We start from the raw sequence: 25,651 nt of genomic DNA, 5'->3' as shown, positions 1-25,651 counted from the left end.
CTTTAAGGTTTGCAAAACACTTTATATAAACTGTTCCACCTCTAATACTTGTGTTAACTTAGAACAATCATTTAATCTACTGGGGCCTCAGTTCCTTCATCTGTAAAATGAAAGAGTTGGAGTGTGGGAGAAATACTATATATTGTTCACCTCATTAAACTGTATTCCTGATAACAAAAAAATTTTTTTTTCTACTTCAAAAGTTTCATATATTCTGATGGTTTGATTTTTAGAAGCTAGCAAATATCTAACATCTGATTATGGGAAGTGAAAATCTTGGCCTCTTGTTTACTGTTTTGCTCAGGATAACAGAATAGAATGTATGAGAACGTAAGCTCCCCAAAGATCAGAGATTTTTGTTTTTTTCCCTGCATCCCTAACACATAGCAAGAGCTTAATTAAATTGAATGAATTTTTGAGTTGAATGAATATTAACAGTTTACTAGAGAACATGGGCTTTCCATGGATAAAAATGGAAATACTAGAGATTTACCAGTTTTATACACGTTTCAGTGATTAATGGAAATGCCATGTGCAGAAACATGTGCATTGGACATAGATGCTAGAAGATCTCAACCATTCTCATTACTCATGGATTATTTTCTTCCAAACGACCAATAACACCTAATAATGAAATGCATTTACATTGGCATGTTAACTTTAGAGAGGTACATATGCATAAATTATTATAGCTTTCAGGCTAAATGGTACCTTAGAAGCCATTGAATCTAATACCTTCATTTTAGATAGGAAGAAAAGTGAGACACAGAGAGACCAAATGAAGACACAAGGTCAATTAGGTGGTAAATGCCATCGCCAGGATTTGAATCTTAGTTATATGATCGTAGAATTAGGACAGTAAAGGATCTCATATATCATCTGGTCTGATCCTCCCACCCCACCCCCCCTTTTTTTATGGTTGGGAAAACTGAGTTTCAGCCAGATTAAGTCACAGGGGTCGCCGGTAAATGGTATAGTGAGATTCTGAATCTTCCATTCATTCTACTGCACCACATTCATTCTGTAAGTTTATTTTAAAAGTACCAGTTTTCCTTTGTTTTCTTGGAGAAAAAAAATTTCATGTGTTAATCTAATTATGGCGTCCAACTAACTTATGACATTCTCCTCTCCTCATTTTCTCTCTGTTTCCGCTGTTTAAATTTAGGTTATCATTTTCTTCATGCCTTATTGCTTATATCTGGAGGATCACATGGTGGTGGTAAACTCAGGGATCTGGAAGTAATCCTGAGGTTATGAATACAAAGGCCCCCTTATTTTGCAATCACATTTCTGGAGCATTCAGTACTCTGATATTCCCTTAGTGTACTCTATGGTTCAGGTAATATTTGTAAAATGAAAACAAGATTTATTTTGAGAGGTACTCATGGCAATTACTTGAAAGTCCATTAATAATGGAACCAGTATAGTACCTTTGGGGTTCTAAACCTAAACTCTTATTTTGATAATGAGTAATAGATAGTATAGATCAATGAATAAAAGTAGATTAATTCATTTTTTACTTCTTGAGATCAGAATCAAAAGATTTTAATCAGTTGATTTAAATGCTTGAGAAATGAGGCAGCTGTAATTAAGGAATATATTTGGGTTAATACATTCTAGTTACTAATTATATTAAACTTGCTGTTGTTGTTCAGTTGTTTTTCAGTTACGTCTGACTCTTTATGATCCCCTTTGGGGTTTTCTTGGCAAAGATACTGGACTGGTTCTCCATTTCCTTCTCTAGTTCATTTTATGGATGAGGAAACTGAGGCAAACAGGGTTAAGTAACTTTTGTAGGGTCACACAGATACTGTCTGAGGCTGGGTTAGAACTTAGGTATTTCTGACTTCAGGTCTGCTTTATTTACTGTGCCACCTAGCTGTCCTATATTAAAGTATCATATGATCATTATTAGTTAAATTAAACTATGATATAGTTTAGTCTAATGTATTAGACTAAACAGTATCTTTTCTGTATGATATCATAGTGGAGAGACAAACATGGCTTGAGCCCCTGGCCTATTACTAGTTATATTCTCTTTGGCAATTTGCTTAACCTTGAACATCCTCTCCCTAAAATGATTATAATTATAATTAGATCTATTCCTCTGAGGTTCTTGTTAGTACCAAATGAAATTATATACATAAAGGAACATTGAAAATTGTAAAGCCCTATATAAATGTTAGATATTATCTTTAGCCTATTCAGTTGCTTTATATTTTAAAAAATTATTGGCAATTTTATTTTTCCATTTATTGTTTTGGTTGTTTTAAAATATTTTAAGCTATTTTACCACTCTTTAGTATTTCTTTTTGTTATTCTTTTTGAGATGTATAGAGGGCTTGGCTTTCCTTGATCTTTTTATATCTGGGGAGGTAGCATGGGATAGTATGGAGGTCTTAAACATGAGACTTGCTGGAATGCACCCAAACATGCTTGAACCAGATTAAAATGTAATTGAGAAATATTTAACAAAACAAAAATGCACTAGGACATAGATAATATTTACATGATTTTTATAATTCAATATGTGGCTACAAAAATACTTATATATGGTTTAGTGGCCCCATTTCTCTTTGAGTTTGACACCACTGATATAGTAAGTAATCCTGGATTTGCATTTAGGAAATTCAGGCTTGTTGAATCCCACTTCTGTCACTTAGTAGCTGTTTTATCTTGGACAAGTCTCCAAATATTAGACAATTTTTTTGGAGCTTAGATAGGTCGAAATAGCTCCAAATGACTAAATAGTCATTTAGTTCAGCCTCCACATTTTACATGCCCTTACTCCCAACCTGGAATTCATAGGTGGCAGGTGAGTCCTTAGGGGGTAACTACTACTCCATGTTTGAAGTACTTTATGGGTCTCTGTTCTTAAAATTGCAACTGATAGCTTCTATTGGTATATTTACTACCACTACGATTACTATGACTACTATGATTACTACTACTGCTTTTATTACTATCTATCATTTGTTAGTTTAAGGTTCACAAAGCACTTTGCCTATATTCTTTTATGTAATCTTAATAGCCAGTTGCTCTAAACAAAGGCATTTACTAAGATGGAGTAGTAAGAACTCCAGTTATAAAACATTTACTCCATAAAACTGGGACATTCACAGATACGCAGCATATCAATGAGAGGAGACACTACATCCATAGAGGATGCTGGTAGTGAGGCACAAATGTGTGACCAAGGCAACTTGTTCATGCCTCTGGCACTGCAGAATCCCAAGATCCTCTTTCTATGGGTTCCTCTTGTTCCTGTGATCCAGTACTAGAGAATAGGATTATCATTATTCATAGCCCATATAGTTGGAACTCAAATAAGGAGAGATGTTTTCTGTGCTTCCCAGATTGGGTCTTGAAATGACTTTTCACACAGAAGCACTAACTACCTTGTGAGTTAAATGGCCTTTAACCACTGTGTCCATTTTTGTGTGTGTTTTGTGTACACATGGAGCCAGTGTTTACTTCTTACTTAAGCTTCTGCTTATGTTTTTCTGGCAGCCAAGGGTCTACAGATTAAATTCTTTCAATGGGTCCTTTGATAGGCAATCTTAGTGCAAGAATTGTGGTCACTCATTGTGGCCCTTTGAATGAGGGCTATTTGGCTAAATTCTAGGCATTTTAAGATGAAGAGACGTGACTAGTTTCAACAGATCAATTCCTACATTTGGAAACAAAGGTCCCTCTAAGTGAGTGATTTCTATGATCAACTAATATCTGTATAAGAAAGGAGATAAACAAACCTTAATGTATCCAAATAAGATGGACTAAAGGATATTCTTTACAATTTGGCAGGACATGGTAGAAGATGCCTCAGCCCTCCAAGTGTGTTTGTAGATTGGGATGGTGGGTTTGGCTGCTCCAAAGATAGTGACTCAGCATTTCTTTTGTATGTGAAAGACCTCATCTTTGACTCATGTTCAGCATCCTGTCACTTTTCTGGAGCAGTTTGGTGGCACAATAGATAGAGTTCTGAGTCTGGTGTTAAGAAGCTAAATTCAAATTCTGCCTTAGACACTTACTAGTGGTGTATGTACTAACTGGGAATGCCACTTAACCTCTGTCTACCTCAGGTTTCTTAATTGTAAAATGGGGATAATAATAACACCTACCTCACAGGGTTGTTGTGAGAATCAAATGAGACAATATAAAGCTCTCAGCACAGAATTTGGTATCTAGTTGATGCTTAATAATATTTCTTGTCCAGGATGGTGATTAGTGTAGAAAGAAAGATGTTATCTGTTTCCCATCTCAGTGACTTTGTACTGGCTGTTGCCATCCTAGAACCCATTCCTTCTTAACTTCTACCTCTTAAAATCCCTAATTTCTTTCAGTATTTAGCTCAAATACTTTCATTTTCATGAAGCATTTTCTGATTCTCCTAGTTTCAAATGTCATCTCTCCTGTTACTTTGTATCTTTTATATACAGCTAGATGTAGACATGTCGCCTCCCCTATAGAATGTATGCCTCTTGAGCACAAGAACTGTTACACGTTGGTTTTTGTGTAATCAGCACCTAGCAAAATTCCCGGAATATAGTTCTTAATAAATATTTGTGATTGATTTATTTTCTCTTTTTTTAGATCTGTGCTTTGAGATTGTAACTGGTTGAGGGGAATGGGAAGCATTTTTTTTCTCGATGAGAGACAAATTTTATCTATGATCCTATGTGTCGTGAGTCTAGGTGGACACTTAAGTATAAAGATGTAATTGCAGAGACAGAAGGAGCTTTATTAAATGGATGAAAGAAAAAAAAAGAGAAGCAATTAAAACTACATAGATCTACAGGACAGTAAACTATTAATATGGGCAGGGAGCTCTATTGCTAATTACCTAAGCCATGGCTAAGAAGGTGGCCTTGAGCTGGACCTCTGGAAAACTCTCCCCTTCACAGGTGGTTGTGAGCTCATACTAAGAAGAAAGATGCCAAAGTTTGTAGGTAACCTGAATTTCTGATTTAACTCTTAATTCTCCTGAACTAGTCTGCAGCTACTATAGTTCACTGTACATTGAGGGCCTTCAATGTTTCATGTACTCTGATGTCTTACATCTATGAGACAATCCAGTAGATAGTTGCCTGGGCCTGGAACAGGCAGTCTCTAATACAACATAAAGGAGAAGTACAAACCACAGTCTCTGGCACTGGCTCCAGTGGACTTCCAGCTTTTTTTGTTTATTTGTTTGTTTATAATTAATAAAAATGTATTCAATTATAATGAAATTAATTAGTACCATGTAGCACCAGTAATTAATGTTATGGCTTTTTGACTTTCATCAGTTTTTTACTTATGCCTTTTGTGTAGGTAATTGCTTAGTTCCTAAACATCTGGCATATGTTTAATCTTTTAAATTCCATAGGCAAATTTGTGGACATGGAACAATGGCAGAGATTCATCTCTTTAGACATCCTTCTTTGCATTGCTCAGGAAACTATTTTATTTGTTGCTTGTTTAATAAATTCTAATCTTGTAATCTGGACAAGACAATCTGTACAAAATGGGCTTCTCATATGACATTTGAACAGTAGTAAGAGTTTTCAGCGGTGGCTGGTTATCTGTTGCTTTTAAAGTGTTTTTTTTTCTTTTAAAGTTGTATTACTTCCATGGGCCAGTTAGCATATGCCTTCTGTGATAGTCCAACCTTCCTGAAAAATAATTATTTACTAGCAGGTTGGCTTCTATTAGATCTTATGACTCATTACAACTCCGGAATTACTTTTTATAGTGCTGCTTACACTCCACTCTGTAAGCAAACCTGATATATGAAAATCTAGACAGGAAAAAAAGGATAAGTTTAATGGGATATTTGTTCTTCCTGTGAAGGAATTCCTCACATGTTTTACATAAGTATCATGATCTTTGAATACTTTAAAAATTATTATTTTAAAAGGGTCGGGAATTCATTTATTCAACAGATATTTTTTGAATACTTATCTTGTCTGTGTCAGTTTGTCATAGTGAACAGAAAGCTGGCTTTGGAGTCTGAAAGAACTGTGTTCAAGTTTTCCTCTGACACATACTTGGCTATGTGAACCTGAGTTGAGCAAGGCATTTAGCCTCTTACTTAGCCAGGAACTCTCTAACACTTTTAGTTACAGAACAGGTATGAGTTGGAAAAGGAGTTTCTATAATGAGAATTTTTCTGTATCAATGAAGCCATAGGTCTGATTCAATTATTCACTTTCCTCCCCAACAAAAAACAAAACCAATCCAAACTTGAGGGGAGAAGACATTTTCACATAGTATAATGATAGGATAGTTGGTGCTATTAGCTAAAGTTAGAGTAAGCTAGATGGAAAAAATAGGCTTTGGACAGAAGACATTGAGTTGAATTTCATGTGCTGGCAACATTTCCAGATGGAGATGTTCAACAGTCAGATGGGTCTGTGATCTTATCATTGTGGATTTTCCTTTCTAACTTGTTAAACTGATTAGATCATTTTAAGCCTAGGGGTTGGGCTCTTTGCCTAAACATTTTTATATCTATCTGTAATTAACCTCTGGCCTCTTTTTGATTGAGGCAAAAGTCAGGGTACTAGAAATGTTTGGGTAATAAAACAATAGCCTGTATTTATAGTGCCTGTATTTAGACATGTATGGGGAGGAGAGGTTGGGAAAACAGTTTTCTCTCAGTCCTTGAGGAGGTGAGTTCATTGGCAGTGTCAGTCCTGGGCTCATGCTTTGAGATGCCTGTAGAGGTCATATCCCTCTTCGATACCACCTTTTCTGTTATAGCTCAGTCTTACCATGTCTTTCTTCTTTTGTGGGTTGTCCATGGGCTGTAGGTTCTTGGCTCAACTGTATCTAACACTGATCCATTCTCTTTGCTTCAGTCCTTCAGAATATCTTTTTGGTTCTGAGATAGTTCCTCACCTTTATACGTATTCCTTAAGGCATGATCAAGTCTTTTATTATGACTTTGATTGATTGAAGGTGTATAGTTCCTGTTCACATTTGGTGCTGATTGACTGATTCAGTCAAAAAGTGTTACTTGCCAGGGGTAATTACTTTTAAGTAGGTGGGATAATGAATGTAAATTCCCCCCCCCAATAATTTCCAATAATGTAAATTGTGACTTACCCATGCATGCCCATCCCGAATAATGCTTTTCCCTATTCCCTCTTGTTTGTCTCATCATCCATCCAAATATTCTAAAAATTCTTCTCTTCTATTTCTTAGCATTTCAAGGATAAAAGAAAAGCACTTGAGTTGTCCATTGCTTATTCAAGTAGACTATCATACATTTCTTTGATGACATCTTTCACTCTTTGGTTCTTTGTAGTTTCTTATTTGTCATGTGCTACAACTTGCTCACTCTTACCATATGCCTCTACATTGCCTTCTGATGATTCTGATGATGTTTAATCCTCTGAGATCGTCATCTTCCATGACTTGCAACCATTTAAAAAAATGAATAGAATAGTTTTTTTTTGAAGTTCAACCTAATTTTAGAAATTTTTTTCTGAAGTTCTAGAGTAGTTAATTAAAATTTTTTTAAAAAAAGATATGTGTAGTGAATAATTTTTGAAATCATAGTAGACAAGATCACCAAGGGAAATATTGGAGAGAGAAAATATAGAGAAAGAAGAGAAAATAATCAGAAATCAACTGTGAAGAAATGTTGAGTTTAGAAGTTAGATGGAGAATCAATCAAGGTAAATGACAGGAGATTTCTGAGATAGGAGGACAACCAAGAAAGTAGAGTGTCATAGAATCCCAGGAATGAGTTTCAAGGTTGAGGAGATGATCAACTGTGTCAAATGCAATTGAAAGGAAAGGAGAATCAGGACTTTAGGAAGATAGATGGCCTTTGAGACCAGTTTTGGTAGCATGATGTAGGTGCTGGACAACCAGGGATTAAGGTGTGAGTGGGTGGTAGGTGAGCCTCCTTTTCTGAGAAGAATTGTGAAGAAAAGGAGGGAAAGAGAGGAGGAATATTGATGGGATAGCAGGTATTTTTTTAAAAGTAAATCAATATATATTTATTAAGTTATTACTATGTACCAAGTAGTATGCTAAGGGTTAGGTACACACGGAAAAAAGCAAAAACACTTCCTACCTTCAAAGAGCTTATACTTTAATGGAGAAGATAACATATACATGATGAAATATATAATCTACATACAGAGTAGATTGAAAAATGTTTTATTGATACCTTTTGCTTTTATATCAAAATAGTTTCTGCAGGCGGAGCCAAGATGGTGGAGGGAAAGCAGTGACTTGCTAGAGCTCTCCCCCAAACCCCTCCAAACACCTACAAAAAATGGCTCTAAACAAATTCTAAAGCAGCAGAACCCACAAAAAAAACAGAGTAAAACAAATTTCCAGCCAAAGACAGTCTGGATGGTTGATTGGAAAGGTATTTCGCGCCGGGCTGGGAGAGGAGCGTAGTTCGGCATGGGCGTACAGGCCACAGCGACCCTGGAGCAGGCATCAGAGGACTGAACTGCAGGCAGCTGTGGTGGTTTCCAGACTTCTCAACCCACAAACGCCAAAGACAACTTATAAGGTCAGTCGGAAAAGTCTGTGACTGCGGTGAGAGAAGAAGCTAGATCTCAACTGCCCCGAGGGCAGCGGCTGCCTTCGGAGCTTCCGGCCCACAGACTGAAGGGGAATCAAGTGGCTGATCAGAGGGGGATTGCAAGGATCTCTTTGCCAGGGCTGAGGCAGGAATCTCCTGCTTTGCCCGTGCTTGGATCTGGGTCACGGTTCTGAGGGGCAGTCCTGTGGCGGGGAGGAGTGTTGGTGTGGTGGAGCTTGTAGTAGTGGTGGAGAGGAAACACCTCGCCCCCTATCATAGCACCTTGGAAGAACTGACACTTTTCAGGTCCCTAGAAGTATCTCTGAAAACAGCTGTACAAACCCCCAAAGCTTGGGACAGTACATTCTCCACATTGGAAACAGACTCTTACCTTAACAAAGAGTTTAAAACTCAAATAATTGGTTGGGATCATGAGCAAGCAGCGCAAAAAGAGTCAGACTATATTATCTTACTTTGGTGACAAAGAAGATCAAAACATACAACCAGAAGAAGAAAACAAAGTCAAAGCTCCTACATCCAAAACTTCCAAGAAAAATATGAATCAGTCCCAGGCCTTGGAAGAGCTCAAAAGGGATTTTGAGAAGCAAGTAAGAGAAGTAGAGGAAAAACTGGGAAGAGAAATGAGAGTGATGCAAGAAAATCATGAAAAGCAAGTTAACAGCTTGCTAAAGGAGACCCAGAAAAATACTGAAGAAAATAACACCTTAAAAAATAGCCTAACCCAAATGACAAAAGAGGTCCAAAAAGCCATTGAAGAAAAGAATGCCCTAAAGAGCAAAATTGGACAAATAGAAAAGGAAGTCCAAAAGCTTACTGAAGAAAAAACTTCCTTAAAAATTAGAATAGAGCAATTGGAAGCTAGTGACTTTATGAGAAATCACGACACTGTAAAACAAATCCAAAAGAATGAAAAATTAGAAAACAATGTGAAATATCTCATTGGAAAAACAACTGACCTGGAAAATTGATCCATGAGAGAGAATTTAAAAATTATTGGACTATCTGAAAGCCATGATCAAAAAAAGAGCCTAGACATCATCTTTCAAGAAATGATCAAGGAAAACTGCCTTGATATTTTAGAACCAGAGGGCAAAATAGAAATGGAAAGAATCCACCAATCTCCTCCTGAAAGAGATCCTCAAAGGAAAACTCCTAGGAATATTGTAGCCAAATTCCAGAGTTCCCAGGTCAAGGAGAAAATACTACAAGCAGCCAAAAAGAAACAATTCAAGTATTGTGGAAACACAATCAGGATAACACAAGATTTAGCTGCTTCTATATTAAGGGACCACAGGGCATAGAATATAATATTCCTGAGGGCAAAGGAGATAGGATTACAACCAAGAATCACCTACCCAGCAAAACTGAGTATAATCCTGCAGGGGAAAAAATGGTCATTCAGTGAAATAGAGGACTTTCAAGCGTTCTTGATGAAAAGACCAGAGCTGAATAGAAAATTTGACTTTCCAGTACAAGACTCAAGTGGAACATGAAGAGGTAAACAGGAAAGAGAAAATCATAAGAGACTTATTATGGTTGAACTGTTTACATTCCTGCATGGAAAGATGATATTTGTAACTCATGAGACCTTTGTCAGTACTAGGATAGTTGGAGGGGAAAAAATTATATGTACGTATATATAGACATAGATAGGTAGATAGATAGAGGGCACAGGGTGAGCTAAGATGAAGGGGTCATATCTAGAGAATAAAATTAAGGGGTGAGAGAGGATTATACTAGGAGAAGGAGAAAGGGAAAGGTAGAACAGGGTAAATTATCTCACAAAAAAACGGATAAGAAAAGGCTCTTACAGTGGAGGGGAACCGGGGGAAAGTGAGAGGAAATAAGTGAATCTTATTCTCATAGGATTTGACTTAAGGAGGGTATAACATACACACTCAATTGGGTATGGAAATCTGTCTTACTCTACAGGAAATTGGGGGGGGAAGTGGACAAGCAAGTAGGGGGATGATAGAGAGGAGGGCAGACTGGAAAAGGGGGTAATCAGAAGCAAATACTTCTGAGGAGTGACAGGGTCAAAAGAAAAAATAGAATAAATGGGGGGGTTGGCGGGATAGGATTAAGGGAAATAGAGTTAGTTTTTCCCAGCATGTCTACTGTGGAAGTGTTTTGCATAACTGCACATGTATAGTCTATATTGAGTTGCTTGCTTTTTCAGTGAGGGTAGGTGGGGAGGGAGGAAGGGAGAAAATTTGGAACCCAAAGTTTTAAAAACATATGTTTAAAAAAATGTTTTCACATGCAACTGGGAAATAAGAAATACAGGAAATGGGGTACAGAAATCTGTCCTGCCCTACAGGAAAATAGAAGGGGAAGTGGGGGAGAGATAGAAGGGAAGGCAGACTAGGTGAAGGGGTATTCAGAATGCATGCCATCTTGGGGTGGGGGGAGGGGCGAGATGGGATGAAAATTTGGAACTCAAAATCTTGTGGAAGTAAATGTTGAAAACTAAAAATAAAAAAAAAGAATCAAAATAGTTTCTGCATATGTATTACATCTTGTTTCCAGCGCCCTTCCCTAACTGAACATTCCTTGATAATAGAGAAAAATAGAAGCAGCAATAACTTGTGCAGTGACTGTATAAAACAGACTTCCCTAGTAGCCCGCTGTTTCTCTGCTGAAAGGATTAAGATGTGTTTTGGCTATTATAGTTACTCAGAGTTAGCTTCCTTTGAGACATTTTTTAATTTATGTCATAGCCATTGTGTCTATTATTCTGGTTCTACTTATTTCGCTTTGGGGATTCCTATAAGTCTCTGAATTGCTCACATTCATTGGTTCTTACTACATAATAGTATTCCAATAGATGCATTCCTTGACCTATCCTCTAATTAATAGGCATTTGCATTATTTCCAGTTCTTTGCTACTCTGAAAAATGCTGTTATGAATATTTTGGTGTATATTTAGATGCATTTTTCGTCTTGGTTTTCCTTGGCATATGTACCCAATAGTGATGACTGAGTTAAGTTAATAACTTAAGCTTAGTTAACAGTTGAATCTCTTTTTCCCAGATAATTTCAACTTTTTTCTTTTTCAGGACAGTTGTAGCAATTTACAGTTCTACCAATGGTGTCTTAAATACATTTGTCTTTATCATGGGGAAGCCATAAGCTTTTTCTTTTACAAGATGATTCTTTTGGTTATCTTGTCCCATTCTATCATTATTCCCAGGTGTCATTTTAGCCTTCTGAAATGTGAAGCTGCTTAGAGAGTAGATACTTTCAGAATTGCTGGGGAAAGAGTTGCTCTGAATATTTTTCCCCACCTATCCTCTCAGACCTCTTGTGGATCATAGCTTCTTAGTGCAAGAGAGAATCTGTATTTCTATTCATGCTGAATTCCAGTCATTTCCCCATGATAATGTGTTTTTGGAATATGATTCATGGTATTTTTTAGGCCGATCCATGCCTCGGTGATCCTTAACAAACTTAGTATTTTCTTCATCAGTGTCATCATCTATTTTTAGTGTATACATGAATGTATGGGACTGTACTAGAAACATTTACATCAGTATAATATTTGCAGAAAGTTTTTACTATTTAACCTTCTCTTCCATTCGTCTTACGTTCCCCAGAAGCAAATGATCAAATTGTTTTAGCAGATGCTGCTTATGTACCTGGTACTTAAGGCATCCATTTTCATAGTAAAATTATGCAATTTGAAAACACCCTCAAGTTCATGAAAACAGAAGAACCCATGAGGCTATTAGGATCTACTGAAAGTCCATAGCATTAAAAGTCATCTGTCCCACTTTTCTTGTGGAAACTTTTTCTTTTGACAGCCTTTTCTCCCCCCCCCCCCCCCCCCCCCCACAGTTGAGAAATGCATAGTATTTTGGGTAAAAAATGCTGATTTATTATTATTGCTATTTAAATTTGAAAGGTGCTTCTTTTGATGTTTATTACTGTCACTTATTTTAACCAAACAAGTAAACTACCCCCAGGGTCCATTTGCTTTGTGTTCCATATAACAAACATGGGTGGCTGGTGGGACAGAACTGCTGTATAAGCCAAGGCTGCCCCAGGCTTCAGCAGGATGTATATTTGGAGTACCAATTGATTATCTCCTAAATTCCTTAAAACTTATAGTTTCAACTTCTTTCCTCTACTTGTCTACTGGAGTTTTGAAAATAAGTCAGTATGAGTTGCCCTTTAACCTCTGTCCACCCTCTGGAGTAAGTAGTACAATTACTAAAAGGTAGAATGGTAAGCCAGTTATGTGTATGGTAGAAAAATTGTTCAACCTTTCAAATAGTTTACATGTCTGTTCTGTGAAACTTTTAAAACACTAGTGATTTTTTTTTAAATAAGTATTTATTAAGTACCTACCATGTTCCAGGTACTCTACTAGACTCTGGGGATATAAGTACAGAGGATGAAACAATTTCTGTCCTTAGTGTGTAATGGACATTAATACTCTTGTATTTCTTACTCTGTTAATACAGCTCAGTATGGTGTATAGTGTATTAGACTTGCTGGAAAGACCAAAGTTCAAAACCCATCACTGATACATCTAGATGGTGCAGGTAGTACAGTGTCTCGAGCACTGGGTCTGTTGTCAGGAAAACCTGAATTGGAATCCTACCTCAGAGACTTACTAGGTCTCTTTGTGACCCCCGGGTAAGTTGCTTAACTCTGTCTACCTTAGTTTTCTAAATGAGGATTATAATGACGTCTATCTCCTGGGGTTATTATGAGGATCAAATGAAATAATATTTGTCAAGTGTGTAGCACAGTGCCTGATACAGAATAGAGGCTGTATAAGTGTTCTCTTCACCTCTCCCTCCTTTCTCCCTTCCCTAATACTGGTGTGACCAGGGGCAAAGTCACATTGGTTTTTTCGGGCAAAACCTGTAAGTTGATCTATTAAATTATGGATTGGTTGTTATGGGAATTAGTGGAGATTCTCATCCTGAAAGCTTGCTTTAACATGTTGAAATGAACTCTTTTAGCATTCGCCTTCTATTTAGAAGAAATGCTGTCATTTAAGACTAAGAAAGATTAGATCAATATTAATTTTCTTCTAATTTTGATTCCATATTTCAATAATAAATATTCTTATAAAAAATAAGATTTCTTGCATCTGCATCTTAGGGATTGAATAGTTTTCTATTCAATTGTGAAGGAGTTCTGTTCTCTAATTTTTATATATATTCCCCCGACCTCACTTTAAAAAAAAAAGTCATCACATTGTTAATGTTAGTTATGAAAAAATGCAACTCATTGTGAGGAAAGTGAACCCTGAGTTTGGTGCACAGGTTTCTCATTTTCCCATTTGACCTTTTCCTCCCTTTGTTTTAATTTTTTTCTCTGTGTGTGGTTAATAACTGTTGTGAGTAGGGTATAAAGCAACATGATTTCATTGCCAAGAGGGGAAGGTCATGAGAGATTGACTATTCAAAATAGGTTTTGCTGAATTGAAGTTTAAAGGTTTAAGTCAAACACCTGAACTTTTGTTGGGGGAGGTGGGACAAACCTTGGGAGAAAAAAAAACACTCACACCCATCCATACACACTAGAAGAAGGAAAAACAAAACAAAACCCTAAAGACTATTTTCTCCTAGTGTATAAATTGATTTTAGCTCTTATTAGTTACAAAAAGTATTTAATACATCGAAATGTAATTCTTTATTCCTGATTGTTTTAAATAGAATGTATGTTCCTTGAGGGTAAAATTTGAGGGTTTTTTGTTTGTTTATATATTCAATGACTAGCACTGTGCCTTGGACACAATAGGTACTTTAAATATCTTTTGAACTGAATTGAAATATATTTTTAAATTTAGAATTAAAAATGATAAGCATTTTTAAAGCACCTCCTATGTTCAGGCGTTGGGCTAAAAAGAACTTTACAAGTATTAACTCATTTAATCTTCACAACCATCCTGTATCCCTATTATAGAGCTCAGGAAACAGCCAGGCAGTGGTTAAGTGACATTCCCAGGGTCACACAGCTAGTACGTGTGTGAGGCATGATTTGGACTCATACTACTTCTGATCTCTCTTCATTGTGTCATCTAGTTTTCCATGTGTTGTACAGGGAAGAGAAAGCAAAGAATCAGTCTTGAGAGCATCTGTTCCATTGCTCAAATATTTTTTTATTTTTGAATCAAATTAGTCTGTAATTTGTAAAGTTGAGAGAATTGCACTAGATGTCTTCTGAGGTAGCCTCCAGCTCTTGTTCTGTGATCCCATTGGTATTGAATCATACTTGGCATTCGGTGTACCTTTATCTATGAGGTAATTACCTCTGAGGTATCTCTATTCCTCACCCTAAAATAAATGGAAACATTATTGATATTTTAGACCAAGAAACCAGTGAATTGAAATGATGTAATCCTCACCACAAAATAAATGGAAACATTGTTGACATTTTAGACCAAGAAACCAGTGAATTGAAATGATTTATCCACAACGGGGAGAGAATTAACATTTTGTCTTTTACCATCTGGGAAATCATGGAAATATCTCACCTCTTATTGATAATTGAACTTTGGTTGCATGGCTGATAAAAGTACTGTCTTTAAAGTTAATATACCTAACTATTCTTATTGGTCATTATGCTTATTCCTGAGAATTATCGTAGGCATCTTCTTGAAACAGTGGAAAGAGTGTTGGAAGTATTATTTATCTCTTCGGAACATCTCTTGAATATATTCCATTCTTATCACTGTTAGAGCCACCAGCCTAGGTTAGGGCCTCTTCAGGTCTCCCTTGGACTACTGCAGGTGTCTCCTTTTTCGTCTCCATACCTCCAGCCTCTGCTCATGCCAATCCGTCTCACCATCCCATAGGTGCCAAATTGATTTTCCTCGGATACAGGACTGACCATGTCTCCTCTCTATTCAACAAACTTCAGTGACTCCTAATTGCCTTTAGCATCGAATATAAATTCCTCTGTTTGGCATTCAGAGCTCTTGACAAAACTGGCCCCTTCCTACCTTTGCCGTGTTCTCATGTTTTACACTTCTCCCTCTTACTCTGTGCTCTAACCATGCTGGCCTACGGGTTGTTCCTCACATAGACATTCCATCTCCTGTCCCTCTGCACTGATTGTCCTTTATGCTTGGAATTCTCTGTATGCCTGGTTTCCTCCAAGACTCAGTTCAGTTGTTACTCTTTTCATGGAAACTTTCTAGTTCCCTCTAGCTGCTAGCATTTCCCTTCCATTCCTCATTCCCAAGCTACCTTGTATTCATTTTGCATAAATTCTGTATATACAGTGAGGTGAGAGACAGAGTGGAATAGTGGATAGTGTTAAGGTAAAAAAATGATCTACCAATGATGAATTTGATTCAGAAATAAGTTCAATTTCAGGGAAGAAGACCACAGGAGACATTTCTCTCTTAATGAATAAGTTTCACACAGGTTTTTTTGTATATCCACACAGATGTGAAAAGTGTTATCAGTTTAGACTAATTTATAGCTTGTTGAAAGGGCTAGGAACTGGGTGTCTTCAAAGGAAGGGAACATCAAAGAAGGTACAGCTGTTCTTACTTGCTGGAACTGTTCATATTCTTGTTATCAGCTAGGTTAGGACAAAAAACCTCTGTAAACAAGTGTAAAACAACATTTCGGGTTCCTGGGGACACCTGCTGCCTCCTCAAAGTAGGCTTACTGCTCAGTTAAGAATGGGAGCTTTTTACATCTCTATCAGTTGAAAGACTCTTGCTTTCTTCCGGGTTAGAATATGAGCTTCTTGAGGGCAGAGGCTGTATTTTTGCCTCTTTATTTATTTATTTATTTATTTTGTAATCACAAGTCTCTGCACAGTGCATGGCATACAATGAGCCATAAATGTTTGTTGTTGGTCTTGCTGTTGAGGCCAGTAAGGCCTGGGTTCAAGTCTAGCACATAATAACCAAGTTGTTTGTTGTTGTTGTTGTTGTTGGCTTTACTGTTGATGTCAGCAAGGAAGGCCTGGGCTCAAATCTTGCTTTGGTCATATGTTAGCTGTGTGACCCTGGGCAAGTCACTCAACTTCTTACTGTTGCAGTCAGTTCTCTAAGACTGTAAGTTGCAGGGATCTGTGTTAGTGTTATCTCATCTGATAGTGTTACAAGGTATATATATCTCACTTTGTGAATTGTGAATTGTGAAATTACACACCCAGTACCTTTCTATACTCCCTCCCCACACACACGCACACACACACACACACGCGCGTACTTTTCCTATTAGAGGGTAAATTCATTGAGGATAGAGACTGTGTGCCTTGTACACGGTAAGCCTTTAATAATTGTTTGTTGATTGATTTTGGCTGAGAGGATCTGGGTTCAAATTCTGGCTTTTGCTATTTACTAGCTATGTGTCGCTTATCCAAATCACTTAGCTTTTTTGGTCCTCAGTTTCCTCATTTGTGAAATGAGTTGAACTTCCAAGGTTCCTTCAGTTCTCAAGGTATTCTATGATCCTATGATTTTGTCCTATTTTAGGCTGTGCTCTCTTGGGATTATATACTTTGGACCTGTGTCCACATCCGCAACTACACAATTTCTGTGGATGGGTTGGGACTTTTTTTTTCCTTTTCCTTTTGGCATGTCGTTGTTTATTTGACTGTATTTTATGAGACTAGTTCTGTGAAAATTAGAATCTCAGTGTTTTGGTTTCCAGAAGAAGTTATAAACAAGAATTTTAGAGATGGAAGGAAACATTAAAAATCATTTAGTCAAGTCCCCTCATTTTGACTCTCAGGAAACTGAGGACTACAGCAGCTAAATGATTTGTTTCAAGGTCATACAACTAGCTAATGACACAATTAGGGCCAGAACTTGGGTTTCTTGCCTCTTAGTTTCCCATTTCAACATATCATAGTGAACTACTGTATTTTACTACTTGACAATGTTAGTTCTTTCAGATTATATTGAGTGCAACTCCATATCCCCTTAAATGGTTAAATAAATATATGTAAGTCACTTGTTTCTGAAGAATTTTACAGTAGTGACAGTCCATTTTGTATTCATCCATAGCATGAATTCAAATAACTTTTTAAAGTATTTGGAGTAAACCACCAATTATTAGAGAAATGCAATATAAAACAACTCTGAAGTTGTGGACCTTACATGTATCATGTATGACAAAAGAAAATGACAAATGTTGGAGGAGCTATGGGAAAACAGGCACAATGACACTCTGTTGATAGAACAAAAGACCAGTAGATCCATTCTGGAAAGCAGTTTGGAAATAGATTCAGAAAATCCAACTGTATCAGTACTAGGCATATATCCCAAAGAGATCAATGAAGAGGAAAAGGACTCCATATACAAGATATTTACAGCTGTTCTTTTCATACTGGCAAAGAACTGGAAATGAAAGGAATGGCCACCTTTTGGGAAATAGCTGAAAAAAATATAGCATATGAATGTAATGGAATCCTATTGTGTCATAAGAAACAACAAAATGGACAGTTTTAGAGCAAACTGGAAAGACCTATGAAACAATTTAGAATGAAGTGAGCAGATATAGGAGAACAGTTTATAGGACAACAGCATTATAAGGAACAATTATGAAATGCTGATCCGTATCACTACAATGATAAATTGTAAGTCCAGAGGACTGAGGAGGAAACACAATATCAACCTCCTTCAGACAAGTGATGAACTAAAATTTAGAATGAGATATATATTTTTGGACATGTCCAGTGTGGAAATTTGTTTTTGCTGGACTATGATTATTTGTTATGTTTTTTTAATTGTTCAATTGAAAAGTGGTGGAGAGAATAGGAAAGATGATAAATACTTGTAAAAATAAATTATTTTAAACATGTTTGGAGCTAGGTCAGGATGTGTAGATCTCTTAATTTCTCCATTTATTTACTTGGAAACTTCAAGTTTCTACTCTCTTATTGACCCTCATGCTAGTCATTAATCAGTTGCTTGATGAACCAAGTGTGACATCTTGAACTCTTAACTTATTTAGAGACTTAATAATGTTCAAAATAGAATGAAGTTACCCAACTGAATCAGAGACTTAGCAAGTATTCTAGCTTCTTGTCCTTGGTCCTGCAAAATCAGCTACTCCTAACTACTTCTATATATTCAAAAATTTACTTATAATTATTTACTTAGAAATTTGATGTTTATAAAATATATGCTTAGAAAATACAGAAATTGTCACTTTGAAAATTTCATACAAATGTAATACATTATTTTTATTATTTGAAACATACAGTGGATAGTTTCTTGAAGTCCTACTCTGGTGTTTCATGATGGGGTGTTGGAAACCCTGGTTTCTGAAGGCCAACAGAATGCTAGATGAGGTGAGATTTGAACTCAGAACTCCTAGAGTCCAGGTCCAGTGCTCTATCTGTTGCACCACCTGTTGCTGAGTCATTTCAGTTATGTTTGACTCTTTACGACCCCATTTGGGATTTTCTTGGCAAAGATATTGGAGTGGTTTGCTGTTTCTTTCTCCATCTCATTTTACAGATGAGGAAACTGAGGCAAACAAGGTTAAGTGACTTGACCAAGGTCACACAGCTGGTAATTATCTGAGGCCAGATTTGAACTCAGGAAGAGGAGTCTTTCTAATTCCAGGTCTGGTACTCTATCCGCTGTACCACCTAATTGCCTTTAGCTCAGGCTAACAATACCACCTTAGAGTAAGTAGCTTTGAGCATGGGCTCATACTGTCTTCATTTGAGGACCAGCCTTCCTAAATTGAGAGAAGCTCAGCACTATATGGTAAGGAGATGGGTCTTTGAGTTACAGCAATTTTCAGATAGTTTATTAAGTCACAGAGGGGTGTAATTATTACACAATTATTACACTGAAAGTCGGGGCCAGCAGGGAAAGCATGAACAGGTGCCAGTTCTTCTGCAAGTTGGTCCAGCCCACTGGTTGACTCAGCTTTTCCTCTTTTGGTTGGTCATGTTCAGACATGTCAGGAAGCAGCTATCTTGGGGAGCTAAGTCCTGAGTTAGTCCTTACCACTGCAGATGGTAAACTCCAGCTGGAGTAATGTTTTCAACATTGTCCCCTACTGACTTTTTTGTTTTTAGGAACTGTGCCCCCCGTGTGATTTAAGAGAGCTTTTCCCAGCCTTATCCAGGCAAATGTGCAATACCAAAATGTCTTCAGATACAGATGGTGCTTTAAGCACTGCAGATAGGAGGTTTTATTCTATCTTGGCCAGTATATTATGTCAAAACAATTATATGACAAAAAGCAATAGCACATTATCTTGTTCAGATTACCTTCTTGGAGATCTGTTTGGAGTACCAAGCTTCTCTGTGAAAGACCATTGGAGATTATATGCATTGATTTCTAGAAACTTGATAGCACTTAGTCAACAAGACTTTGCTAGTTCAAATCTATAAATGAAACCAGGTGTCAGTTTGAAATCGGAAGTGGTCAAAAGGAGTCTATGTAAGAATTGCAGTAAGAGAAACCATAACCAAATTGAATTCTAGAACAACTGCCTCATCTAGGAGAACACATTGAAAAAGAAGAAAATTCAGATGAGTTGCCTGGTGAAAAACAGAGAAAATGGTCTAAGTCAAATAGTATTTCCTTTACATTTGATGAAAGCTGTGCCCTATTTGTCATAAGTGAGATATGCTGTGAATGAAACAGTAGCAGTGACTCAGTAGAAATCCTTTCAAGTCCAGCTTTTGTTACTGGTGTATGAAGGGAAAATTCAGATGATTCCCTTTTAGACCAATTCAGTGTTGAATTTGAAGTTGAGTCTATTGATTCAGAAGATTGTAGTCACAATGAAGAAGGACAAGAACTCACAAAGATGATGCTACCAGGTAACCGGATATCAGGCAGAGGAGAGTGACACTGACTCATTTGATGAAGACCCTGAAATATCCTTAGCTGATCATTAGAAGTGTACTTCCTGTGATTACAATGAACCCTCCACTTCCACCATATTGCCACAGATGCTGGGTTTTGTGAGAGAATTGGCTTGCTGAAGAGAAAGGTAGTGTAAGATAAAGGCAAACTAGAAAGCCCCACACAAGGGGAGGACGAGGGCTTTATCGTTCCAAATGGGAAGCAAGATAAAATGAATGATTCTCATGTTAAGGACACTGAAGAAAAAATAGTGCAGACATCCCAAGAAAGTGAGGATTATTTCCAGTCATTGACAGCTAAAAGTATCATCTGTAGTAGTCAGAAAGATGCTGGAGAATTTGAGAGAGAAGTGAAAGACAAATAAAAAAGTATAGAATCTATTCTTCCTGCTAGCACAGTAGATCCCTGCGTCATCTCTCCGAGCCGAGTTATAAATGGTTGTGTTGTCCATGGAAGGACAGGACATCTTCTGACATGTTTTACGTGTGCTAAGAAACTGAAAAAGAGAAATAAGCCTTGTCCAGTGTGCAGGTAGCCAATTCAAATGATTGTGTTAACTTATTTTCTCTAAATGTGATGTACTAAAAGTGGAACCCTGGAACTCTATGTATGAAATGCTTAAGAATGTTCACATATAGCTTGTGAAATATATTAAAAAAATTTTTTTGTACTTTTTTCTGAGAAAATGAATGTTTTAATCCATTTTAGTTAACTCTAGTGCAGTTTGCTTTTTGGAAGAAATTTTTTTATTCTCTTTGGGAAAAAACATTTTGGTTACTATTCCATTTTTGCATTATTTTTATTAGTTTTCATTTGTATTACTTATAGAGGCAGCAGGGTATAATGGATAGAGTACTAGTCTGAAAAGATCTAGATGCCACATTAGACACTTAAAACTTATTTCACCCAGGATGTATCATTCAACCTCTGTGTGCTTTAGTCAATTCCTAAGACTTATCTGCTAAGTCAGCTAATTTGGAAGTGAGTCATAGACACTCATATTGCATATGTTGAAACTCTAGATCCTTTATTGTTTGCATGCATTAAGAATTACTAGTTATTTTGAAGATTGACTATTTCTGTTAAATAGTTCTTCTCTAGTCAGGGAGCATCAGATATTTTGAAAAATTTGTATAAATAGTAAATTTAATAAATATTATTTAAGCTAAAAGGGGGGAGGGGACAGCTAGGTGCCACAGTGGATAAAGCATCAGCCCTGGAGTCAGGAGATTCTGAGTTCAAATCCAGACTCAGACACTTGACATTTACTAGGTGTATGATCCTGGACATGTCACTTAACCCCAATTGCCTTGCCAAAAAAAAAAATTATTACACCATTATTATTACACAATTATTAAAAATAGAATATTAAAAAAACTGTGGTGTAGAAGTACCTGCATAAATAATATCAGGTTTCCTTCAAAGTACATTTTTAAAATAAATATTAACACATTCAGATCTAAATTTTATAGTTGGTTGTATAACATGGTTACTCTTAAACTGAATCTCATCGTAGAAATTTGGCATGGTGCTGGGGAAAGAACACTTGTTCTGGAGTCAAAGGACCTGTGTTCAAATCACACCTAGACTTAATACTTGTGTGACTTTGGACAACTTGCCCTCAGTTTCCTCATAGGGAGGTTGGTGTCATGGCTTCTGAGCTCACTACTAATTTGAAGTCTTTCATCTATCTAGGTCTTCTATTTGTATACCTATTATAGTTCACTCTGTATCTGGAACATCATAATTTTGATGTCATAGAATCAAATTGATGGTTTTAAGATTAACATTCTATTCTGCCTACAGAGTATTTCACAACTCCTGTACAACACCACAGTCAGTTATTTGTTAAACTTTTTATACTTTTTAAACTTTTTAGACTCTTTGCTGAGTTTGTTTGATCTTGCTATTGTATTATGCAGCTCGTAAGTAGAGTGCTGGGTTTGAGGGCAGGAAGACCCATCTTCATGACTTCAGATCGGGCCTCAGACACTAGCTGTGTAACCCTGGGTAAGTCACTTAACCCTGTTTGCCTGTAAAATGAGCAGGAGAAGGAAATGGCAAACCACTCTAGTATCTTTGTATCTAATATCTTTGCCAACAAAACCCCAAGATGGGGACAAGAAGAGTCAGACATGACTGAACAACTAAACAACAACAACAACGACAAAATTTGGGTAATAATGTATGTGTCATACTTTACCTCACAGGTCTATGGTAAGAAGCAAGTATATGTAAAACACTGAATTCTTTAAAGACCAATATAAATATCAGGTTTTTTAAAAAGGGATTTAGATGAATGATATCAATAGAATTTCCTCTGAGTCTTTAAAATTAGGTTTCTTTAATTGAACTTTCATCTCATTGTAAAAAAAAAAAAATCCCCCCCCCCTTAACTGAGTACCTCTTAATTTCTCCCAATTGTATGATGTTTCTTGAATTTCATCAAAGGTACATTTGGCCTTTTCCATCCTAATTGTATTATCCTATTTAGGTCTGTATTTTTTCGGTGGCAAGAAAAAACTTGCTTCCCTTCTTTACCTTTCTGAGGTTTTGGCTGTAATTAATGTGCATAGACTGATGTAAAATCATCCATTCCTTCTCACTGGTTACATTTAAAATATTTTTTTTTTTGGACTAAGACTGCAGTTGGTATCTGTTGAACTTGTTTCTACTGTGACCTGCTTTGCATTCCCAATCAGAATGCTTCTTTAAGTGTTCCTCATGCCAGCATTGCATTCCTGTTGTGGCTCTTTCTTGGTGGGTGAAGTAAGGAGCTCAGATTTCATCCCATTGTGCCTTTGAGTCATTTCTTCTTTCTGATGAGCAGGAATACCTCTCCTTTAGTCTTCTTCCATGCCCTGGTGCCACCCATTGACCATCCTGCTCAAAGGTTCAACTTCTACAGGAGTCTGCACTTGTTCTCTTGATTACTAGGGCTTTGATATACCTGTTTTTTTGGGCTGTACCTCTTTGTATTTTTTAATTTGATGTTCATTGATAATGAAAATGTTGTAGATTAACTTTTGACTTTCTGCACTAATAGATGAAAGTAGTGGCTAAAAATTTATAATAATAGATAATCCCCGAACAATCTCATTTTGTCTCTGGCATATATTAGATATGTTGTGGGTATGCCAAGGGGGGACTTCACTTAGCATGATATTTGGATCCAGAGAACATTAGTCATTGGAAGAAATTTCCATAAGTCCATTTTCTAACAAATGGTTTATCTGGGGACAGGGCTGTTGCTTCCTAAGATAAAGATTCTGATTGGTGAAAAAAAGGGAAAGAAACACGAATTTATTAAGAACTTACTATATGCCAGGAACCATGCTAAGCACTTTACAAATATTCTGTCATATGAGCTGTACAGTAACCCTTGGGGGAAGGTGCTATTATTATCCCCATTTTATAGATGAGAAAACTGAGGTAGACAAAGGTTTAGGTGATTTGCCTGAGGTCACATGGCTAATAAGTGCCTGGAGATGGTGTTGAATTTAGGTCTTCACTGTGCCACATGCGTGCCTACCTGATGAGAGAATCTTCTGAGAGATGAGAATTTTATAAACCAGAAAGGTTACTTTGACTGACTGGGTAGGAGAGAGGAAGGTCTTGTGAGGCTGTGGTTAGCACAAGTAAATCTTTTATGGTACCTGTGAACCCAGGATTCCCAACAGGATGCTGCTGATTCTACAGGAAGAAGCCCCTGTGAATGGAGAGGCTTCTGCAGACTCTCGTGTCAGCTGCTAAGTGGAGAGGTAAATGAATTCATGAGGACTCAGAGCTTGCAGTTGTGATTCAAGGCTGACTTTGTTGTAAACCCATCTTCTTCAGTATATGAGCCTATAGAACATTCAGCTAATTTGTGTACACGACTGGGAATACTCTGTATTTGTAGCCTGTTATTTACTTTGCAATTCAGTCTTGAGTCAATATTGTGCTATTTGATTTATACGTCTTAACTTGGTCTGTTATAGGAGCTTTTATTGGATGTTAAAACTGAGCTCAGCTTCAGAGGTTCCATGTATGTTCCAGGGTGGGGGCTTGAGTCAAATATAAACTTATCCAATTATATTATTCCAAATATCCCATGTTAACCCAAGTAATATATAATTCCAGAAGTGATGTGGGATATGTCTTGTGTATAGATTTCTTATATAAAAAGTTATTTTTTGCCTTGCATTTGCTTATATTAAAACAGTTTTTCTTTCCTTGAATATATAGTATGTATGATTTTTTTCTGATGGGAGTGGAAGAAGGGTATATAAATACTTGAGGTGACAGGGCCATGCCACACAGAAGCCCCTACTTAATAATTTAGTCTGAAACAGAATGCTTCAGTGACATCTGTTGCAGTTAATAAAATGTTTTAATTAGTTAAATGGCTTAATGCAACATTCTCCAATGTATATTGGCCTCAAAATACTTTTAGATTTGAAATCCATTGAGGGAACACATAAATAGTGGTCTAGGAGGTTGAAGGGCATTCTTTACTCCTGGAATGAAGGGGAGTGGAGCCTGAGGACATTTTGAAAAAAAAAAAGAGGGAATTATATTTATTTTCATAAGAAAAAATTTTTTTTGATATACAGTTTTATATTTAACATGTTAGAGGAGAAAATATTGATAGTGTTTAAAATCACATGCAAAACGTCTGTTCCTATCACATAGAATACTTTGAGAAACACTCATTTAATCATATTCTATCAGTATGTCATTTGGTGGGATGCTGTTAAGGAAACAATTCCAATATGGCTTTCTACATAGTTTGTGGAATATTACTGTCGACTTAAATTAAATCTGAAGTATAACTGACTCAGGCTTTAAAAAGTGAATGCTCAAAGTTCAGTTATAAAAGTGAGTCATAAGTGCTTTAGTTCCAGCAGTTGAATTGACTGCAGACTTTCACTGCAGGCTTTTAAAATTATGTTTTGATGCTTAGAAAATCTTTGATAAAGCTCAGTTTTCATGATGGGGGAGCTGTTATAAATTGGATATGTATTGCTTATTATTGCTAATTTAATAACTTGGTTAGTGTCATCACGACTTTAGGGGAGAAATATTGTAGAAGTAGAAAAATTCATGCGATTGTAGACATTGTCTCCTTTGAACCCACAACACGGTGAGGGGGATACCTGTGATGTTCCCATTTTAAAGATTAGCAAACTGAGACTAGATAGGTGAGCCACTTGCCAAGGTTCACAGTAATAAGTATCAGAGGCAGTATTTGAAACAATTCCTGATTACAAGTCTGGCACTAGCATACTGCTTCCTTAGTG

At 36.7% G+C, this 25,651-nt stretch overlaps 1 protein-coding gene and 1 pseudogene across 10 annotated transcripts in view; both read left to right on the top strand.

Annotated features, from left to right (window-relative positions):
- UTRN (utrophin) overlaps positions 1 to 25,651 on the top strand; it is a 620,052-nt gene that overhangs the window by 94,729 nt on the left and 499,672 nt on the right. The gene's annotated exons all lie outside the window — the stretch shown is intronic.
- On the top strand, positions 18,825 to 20,940 carry LOC114034820 (annotated as a pseudogene).

Source organism: Vombatus ursinus, unplaced genomic scaffold (assembly GCF_900497805.2).
Source record: "Vombatus ursinus unplaced genomic scaffold, bare-nosed wombat genome assembly UNPS02009132.1, whole genome shotgun sequence".
Lineage (NCBI taxonomy): Eukaryota > Metazoa > Chordata > Mammalia > Diprotodontia > Vombatidae > Vombatus > Vombatus ursinus.
The sequence above is the reverse complement of the archived record's forward strand: the minus strand, read 5'-3'. Positions and strand labels throughout refer to the sequence as shown.